Genomic DNA, 8,086 nt, shown 5'->3' with positions numbered 1-8,086 from the left:
TCTCCCTTTCTCCAGCCCTCCACTCCCGCCTTGTCCCGTGTTCAGGTTGTCCTGCCACCAGGCCTGGGCCCCTTTAGCAAGGGAAGTCAGGTGGGTGGTGCGGCCTCTTCCCTTCAAGGGCTTTGCAGCATCTCTGGCCACATTTGTTTTGGTGTCAAACCTCTAAAGCTGTTTATTATTATTATTTTTTTGGGGGGGGTTCTGTTTTGCTTTTTTTTAAGACACTGGCATTGCTGTCTTATAAATGGGATTTGTACCCTCGGGGCAACTTTAAAGTGTCTCTTCTGCTGCTAATGGATGATTGATGTCGTGTCTCTGTGACCCACTCACCGTGTAAAGAATTAACCTCATATCTTAGCAGATGTCGTCTCCTAATATTTTCCTTCATTTAATAAAAATGTTATGGTGAAAAGATGGAGCAGGCCCAGCGCTGAGCTTGTGGGGCCTGATGGGTCACAGATTCCTCATGTCCTCTATGTGGTTAAGGGCTCCCCTCCCCTCTTTGCCCTTTTCTAGCATTGCAGAGGAGCTGGAAGGGGGGCTGGCCTTTGGCTCCGGGGTGTGGGGCAGTGAGAAGTGTGACCAGAACTTCCACCAGGTGCCGGGAAGACAGGGCAAATCTGCCCTGGGCTGGGTGGCCTTCAGAGAGACTCTCTCCAGGTTGTTCCATGGGCCTGGTGGCTTGGCCCCTTGCCACCAGACAGCCCCCAGCTCCTGGCAGGTTGTTTCCATCTGCTCAGTCCTGGGGTGTGCGATTGGGGAGCTGGGGAGCCCCTCTCCCTGGAGGCCGTGATGGGGGAGACGCAGGGCAGGTCCTAAAGGAAGCATGAAGTCATCTCCATTCCGTATGGGCCTAAGAGCTCTGTGAATGGCCCCCAACCCCTGCTCTCATGGCTGGCCTCACCACGAACCGGGCTGTATGTTGGTGGAGAAAGCCTGCTGTTCACGGACAGTTTTCTGAGAGGAGAGGCGTCCAGGATCCCCCTCAAAATGCACCCACAGGCCTGGTGCTCCTGTGCAGCAGCCACTGGGGCCCCAGAGCGAGGCCGGATGTGTGGGTGGGGGGCAGCGTTGAAATAAAAACTTGGTTGGGAACCAGGAAGGAACCCATGCTGCCAGGGGCATTGAAACGAAAGCAGCAGCCCTTGGGGACTTACCAGAACATTCCGGTCCCTTTTTACCCCCCCCAACCTGAGCTCCCCCAAGGAGAACCCTTCCCTGCTAGAGGCATGGCCCCTAAGGGGGGGGGGCAGTGAGAATCTTTTGCCAGCTGCAAGTCCCCCCAGATCAGCTCACACCTCAGAACATCTTGTCCCCAATGAGCTGGCAGGGGTGCCGGCGCAGGGGGTGGGGTTGGGGGGGGCGCTGCCGTATCTAACCGGGTCGATTGTGCATAACCGTCTGGGCTGGTTCATGGAATGTTCTCAGGGGCCCCCTGCCCCTCCCTCTTCACCCGCCCCCCCCCGGAAGAAAGGAAAATTATTTTTCGTATTGTAAACTTTAAACACGAAAAAGCTGTTTTTAATTTAGCAGAAACTGGCTTGAATCTTCAGTTTGTGAACGTTTGTGTCCTTCAGAGAAAGGCGGAACATGCATTTGCACACACATGCTTACACAAATGCACGCACATGCGTAAGCTCACATGCACACCTGCACTCACGCATTGTGACATGCACACTCACATGGGGACACTGGTGCTCACACGTAGCCTTGCTTGCATGCTCAACGACGTGCTCACGTCTTGCTCACACAAACACAATCACATCGGGCGCCTGGGTGGCTCAGATGGTTAAGCATCTGCCCAGGACCCTCATGATCTCAGGGTCCTGGGATCGAGCCCCGCATCGGACTCCCTGCTCTGTGGGAAGCCTGCTTCTCCCTCCCCCTGCTTGTGTTCCCTCTCTCGCTGTCTCTCTCTCTGTCAAATAAAAAAAAAAACCCTTAAAACACACACACACACACAATCACACTCACCCTTGGACCAGCCTGGGCCTCTCTACTTAGCACCCTGAAGGGGTCTGGAGCCTGTCACCTCATCTCCTCCATTCACCTTTCACCCAGGGCGGCTTAGGCCATGAATGGCCAGCCACTGCGTGTAGGGACTGAGCTTGGGGAAAGCCTGTGTGCTTCCAGATGGCCTGCTTCCCCACCAAGGCCCTGGATGCGGCCGGCAGGAGCCTCCCTCCACACCTGGGCTCAGGCTGTGGGAAAACACTGTCTCCCGGGACGGTGGGATTCAGGCCCGCTAGAGGCAGGCCAAGTGTGACTTCTGGGGCCTCGCAGCAAGCGAGGCCAAAGGGGCCTCTGGGGAGCTGTGTGAGGTGGGAATCTGCCCCGGACCTGGCCAGCTTGGAAACCTGCCCCTGGCTTTGTCTCCAAGAACGTAGCTCCTTCTCCTGTGTTCTCACAGGCCCTGGAGATTTTGCTTCTCATGGTGGAGACTCGGTGGTTGGGTTTTATTAGGGGCACCTGGCCTCGGAGGCACAGTCCGAATGTTTACCGCACAGACGAGAGGTCCTGGGGTGGGGAGGTGGGAGCAGAGCCTCACCCACTCCAGTGTCCATGGGTACCATCTGCCTGTGGACCCCAAGGGCAAGAGGGCCATGAAGCCGCACTCCTGCCTACAGCAAGGCGCAGCTTACATCTTGTGGCTGACCCTGCTTATTGCCATCCCGGCTGCCATTTCTCCCTCCTCACCAACAGAGCCCTGATTTGGAGCCAGCAGCAGCGTGCCCAGCCTTGGGGGTTAATTTAGGATTTGGCTGAGCCATTCTTGGCTACGCCTTTGGCCGGGGTTGTTTTTGATTTGGGCGCATTTCCCAGATCTGGCCAGCAAGCTTTAAGGGGAGGTCTGGGATGGGGGTTTCTGGACACAAGAGAGGCCTTATTGCCCCCTTTCTTCCCTTACTGCTTCCTGTGAGGACACGATGCCAGGAACTTCTGCAGCCATCTTGTGGCCATGAGGAGCAAGTTAAGCGAGGTGTAGCGATGCCTCCTCCCAAAGTGCTGAAATCACAGAGCCACCTGTCCCACCGTGGAACCTCTGACCTCCAGACTCCTTTTTATGAGAAATCACAATGCCTGTGTTGCTTAAGATACTAGTGGTTAGATATTCTGATACTTGTAACTCAAAACAGTTTCAAAATTATATTATAAATGTAACATGCTGGGGATTGCCCATCTTATATAAGCCAGGGTTTTTATTGCAAGCAACAGAAACTGCCTCAGGCTGATTTAAACAGCAAAAATGTGCATTGGAAGCCTGTTCATTTCCTCACAAAAGTGGCAGGAAGGCTGGAAAACCAGGCTCAGAAAACAGTAGAAACCAAGGGGGCGAGGCAGCCAGGGCGATCAGCTGAAATCATGCCGGGGAACTGGTGGGTGGGGACACTTCTGCCATCACCATGGAATCCAGATGCCTCAGTTGGCACTGCCACCTGCCCTTGGCACTCAGCCATAGCTGCCCCTGAAAACCAGATGCCCCTGTCTTGTCTCGATGCTGCTTCTTTGCACCACTTGTTCTGGAGTGCAAACATCCTGTTGGCCTAGCCCATGTCCTGTGTCAATGCCCTAGCTGCCTGGGGAGTGGGGAAAAGGGGTACCTCAGTGTGTGTTGCTATTGCTGGGTAACAAACAGCCCCACGTCTCAATGGCAGGCAAAAATGGATGTTTGTTTTCTCATGTGTCTGTGACTCAGCTGGAGGGTGCTTGTTCTGGGCTGCCCTCGGCTGGGCATGCTCTGCCTCCTGGTGTAAGGCTGTGGAGTAGCCGGAAGTCTCAGATCCACCTGTCTCAGCCTCGGACTAGCAGCTGGCCGACATGCTCTACAGAGCCACCAGAGGACAAGCAGAATCATGCGAGCCTTCTAAGGTCCCAATCTGGAAATTGTATGCTGTCTCTTCTGCTCATATGCCTTTGGCCAAAGCAGATGACAGGTCCAGAATCAGGGCTGGGGACATATCCTCAAACTTAAGAAGGAAGACCTACATAGGAGTGTTGCAAAGGGCAGGACACAGGAACAGAGGGGGATTGAGGCCCATCATTTGATCAGTCATACCAGTGGCTTTAAAGCTTCTGTTGTCAGTGGGGCCACCTTGACATTGTGGGGACTCCCCAGACTTGGAAGGGGACTCAGACGCTGGGCCACCAAAAGGAAAAGCCTGCTCCATGGCTTCTGCAGCCAGTCTACCCCCTGGTGGCCAGTCCTCTTTTCTGTCATGTAGGTTGGGCCTATAAGTGTCCTGGGCTTTTGGGCTGCAGGGAGGGGGTCTGTGTGGGGAGTTCAGTTGGTGTGTCCAAGTCTCAGGGCACCGTGGTGTCATTGGAAGGCCTATCCCAAACATCCCCTCAGCATGGGTGGTTGCCAGGGAGGCACTGGACTGTAGGCGCTGCCCCTGTCCTGCCATCCCATAAAGCCGTCCCCTGGGCCCCTGCCCCCTCAGTTCCAGCTTCTTGCTACCCTCTTTGACAGCCCTGCCTTATCCCCCCCCTTTCACCTACACTCAGCCTGGGATGGGGGGCACAAGGGGCCTAGGTCCTCAGTGAACCCCTTCCTATTCCATGGTAAAGGGTGAGTTCCATGCCTGGCCATTTCTGGCTTTCTTCAGGTTCTCCCCTTTTGCTTCGTAATCAAACCTGGCTCTTGCTTTGCCGTTCAAAACTTTGATGAGGGCCTGGTTTGGAAGTCAAAGACGGGCCCTGGATGGTTTTCTTCTTTGCCTTCCTGCTCCGATGGCCTGAATTCACCTCTATGCGATGTGGGTACCCCGGATTGACTAAGATTCCATATAAGGCAGTGCAGAAAAGCAAGGCATGAAAACTAACCTCTCGAGGTAGGGTTTTCTTCCCTAACAGTTATTGAATGCTTGTGAGGAAGCAGGCACTGAGCTAAGTGCTTTACATGCGTTATCTATTTAATCTTCCCAAGAGCCTGCAACGAGGAGTGCCGCCATCCGCATTTAACACAGGGCAGCCTGGCTCAGAGAGAAGTCACTTTTCTGTTGTCAAACAGGTGGAGAATTGGCAAGGGCTGGACCACAAAGGAATGCTCAGGAGTTTAGGTTTGTTTTATTATTATTATTTTTTAAGATTTATTCAAGTAATCTCTACAGTTAATGTGGGGCTCGAACCCACGACCCCGAGACCCAAGAGTCGTGTGTTCCTCCGACTGAGCCAGTCAGGTGCCCCAGGGGTTTAGGTTTTAATTTAGCTTGTATGCTGAGGAATGCTATGGCCTGGATGCAGAGGAAGGGCATTCTAGGCAGGGAGACAGCCTGTGGCAGAATGCAGCAAGGCTGGAGTGGCGGACGTGAGAAAGGGAAGAGTGGGAGATGATGCTGGGGAAGCTGGCCAGGAACAAATGGAGCTAGGCAGGACTATGAAGCAGAGGAGAGAAAACCGTATCCTGCAGGCAGCAGGAAGTGCCTTAAAGGGACTCACTTCTTAGCTCACACTTGGATGTGGTGTGTAACTAAAGTGAAACTATTCAACAATTGGATATTCCCAGCCCTTTTGGGTCAGGATTGGTTGGAGAAGGACCCAGGGCTGGGTGACCCTAGAGTGAGGAACACAGCTCTTCTTAGGGGTCAGGATGGGCTTTCTGGAGGGAGGGGACATTTGAGGTGGGTTTTGAGGGATGAATAGAAGTTTCCCAGGCAGAAAATGATTCATTTAACAAACACTTCCTAACTCTCCCTCTGTGCCTAGGTTTGTGTTAGCTCTGGGGACCCAGGAAAACAGAATGAATAGGCAAGTATAAAATAAGGCTTAGGGGCGCTTGGGTGGCTCAGTTGGGTTGAGCATCCAACTCGTGATTTTGGCTCAGGGCATGATTTCACGGGCTGTGAAATCGAGCCCCTGTGTCAGGCTCTGAGCTCAGCAGGGAGTTTGCCTGAGATTCTCTCCTCCCTCTCCCTCTGCCCTCCCCCTTCACATTTGTGTGTGTGTGTGTGTGTGTGTGTGTGCACGCGCGCGCGCGCGCGCGCTCTCGCACTCCAAAATAAATAAATACATCTTTTTTTTTTTTTTTTAATGAGGCTTAAAGTGCTCAGACCCTTCAAAGGATAAAGAATAAGCCTTAAGACTAAGGAGTTGGTATGTCTGTGTCCTCTGTGCATCACACAGGGAACTTGAGCCCAGGAGTGTTTGGGTAGGGTGAACATACTTTCAGCTTCTGGTCTCAGTCGGTCTAGTGGGGAGCAGATAGGACCCTGGAAACAGCTACCTTCAGAGAGTGGGATGTTCACGGGTCATGGGACACACACAGGGACAGATTTCAGATAGGCTCTCAGGGAGGGTCTTTCAGAGGAGAGACCTGAAAATGAGAAGGTGCCACAACGATGCAGAAGCAGTCAGCAGAGGCACCAGTGCATGCCGAGATCTGGAGGTGGTACAGCAAGAAGGCTGGACTGGCTGGAATGAGAGGCCAGGGAGGTGGAAGGGGGATGAGGGCCTCCTGAGTCGCCAGGAGGGTGGATTTTTTTCCTAAGTGTGATGGGGAGCATGAGATCCACCCTGACTTACAGAGACCATGGGCTGGTCCGAGAAGCCCGCCCAGGCCACACTAGCATTAGCAGCTTCCTTTGATGAGTGAAGAAAGCAAAACAGCAGGGCTGGGTTCTGCCCTGGTCACCAGACGCTTCAGCCTCGCCTTCCTCGGACTGGGGGTCAATGGAACGGGAGGAGGGCTTGGGTCATTGTCTGGCCATTGCGCAATAAGCAGGCTCACAGCTTCCTCTGACTCATCACCAGGGTTTAGGATGGATTGGGTTACTGCCTGGGTGTGGGGTGAATGGGGGTGAGTAGCACTGGATCTTCACCTCTGCTCTGTGGGCATGGCCCAGTTTGGGACCTGATAACCCCTGCTACCTACCAAATCTTTTTATTTTCTCTGCCCAGAAACTGGCTTATGCAGACATATGTAAGTGATCAGGATTACCAGCAATTTCTGAGCACTTGTTATAAGCTAGGCACCTGACATGTATTAACAGCATTTAAACCTTACAAAACCCAGTGTGGAGAAGAAAGCTGAGCTCTGCTGTCAGGTCTGAGGTGTAGTCCTGGCTCTGGCACTTAACTTTGTACAGGCAGCCACCATTCCTACTCTGTATTTCCTCTCCTATCTTATAGGATGGTGGCTGGAACCGGAAGCCATATTTGTAGAATGCCCAGCTCTGCACCTGACTCCCAGAAGCTGTGGTCTGTGGTCTCTGTCAGTGCCAGAGACAGAAAATAGACTTCAAATCGACTTCAGCAAAAAAGAGAACAAATTATTGGCTCATATAACTGAAAATGTAGGAGTGTTTAGCTTCAGGCATGGCTGGATCCAGGAGCTCAGTGTCTCTCTAACTTTGGCTCTGTTTTTCTCTGTGTAAGTTTCACTCTCTTGGGACATCTCTCTTAAGTAGTGACCTCTGACACAGCAAATTTGTGTTATCCTTCAAAACAGCCATCCAAGCAAAAAGGGTGCTTCTCTTTTTAGTGGTTCAAGCAAAAATTTCAGAATTGCATCTCATTGGGCAAACAGGATCATGTGCCTGCCCGGAGCCAATCATGAAAGCAAAGCAATGGGCTTTGATGATTGGCAAAGACCTCCAACTTGGGAAGGTGGGTTTGTGGGGAGAGAGGGTAATGAAGCTCACGCCATCCACATATCATGGACTGAAAATTGCAGAATGTTCCCTGGGCAGTTGGTTGTTGGCACCCAAAAGGGGAGGGCAGATGCTTGTTGGACAAAAAGGTTAGAAGACCATGAAAGTGCTCAAAACCATATGAACAAAAAGGATAAAATAAAGCAGTGACAGTGCCCAGGATAATCCAAATTAAAATCTATCTATCTATCTATCTATCTATCTATCTATCTATCTATCTATCTATCTAATATGGACATTATTCAGTAAACAGTTGTAAAGTGTGAATAAAAGCATGTTCAGAAAATAATGGTGATCCCCCTATGATCATCACCAGCAATCCCTCCAGCCATCCCTCACCCTAGTAAAAAGTGTGCTTTTAAAAAATCTTTTTCTTTTCTTTTTCTTTCTTTTCTTTCTTTCTTTCTTTCTTTCTTTCTTTCTTTCTTTCTTTCTTT

This window comes from Neomonachus schauinslandi, chromosome 1 (assembly GCF_002201575.2).
Source record: "Neomonachus schauinslandi chromosome 1, ASM220157v2, whole genome shotgun sequence".
NCBI lineage: Eukaryota > Metazoa > Chordata > Mammalia > Carnivora > Phocidae > Neomonachus > Neomonachus schauinslandi.
The sequence above is the reverse complement of the archived record's forward strand: the minus strand, read 5'-3'. Positions refer to the sequence as shown.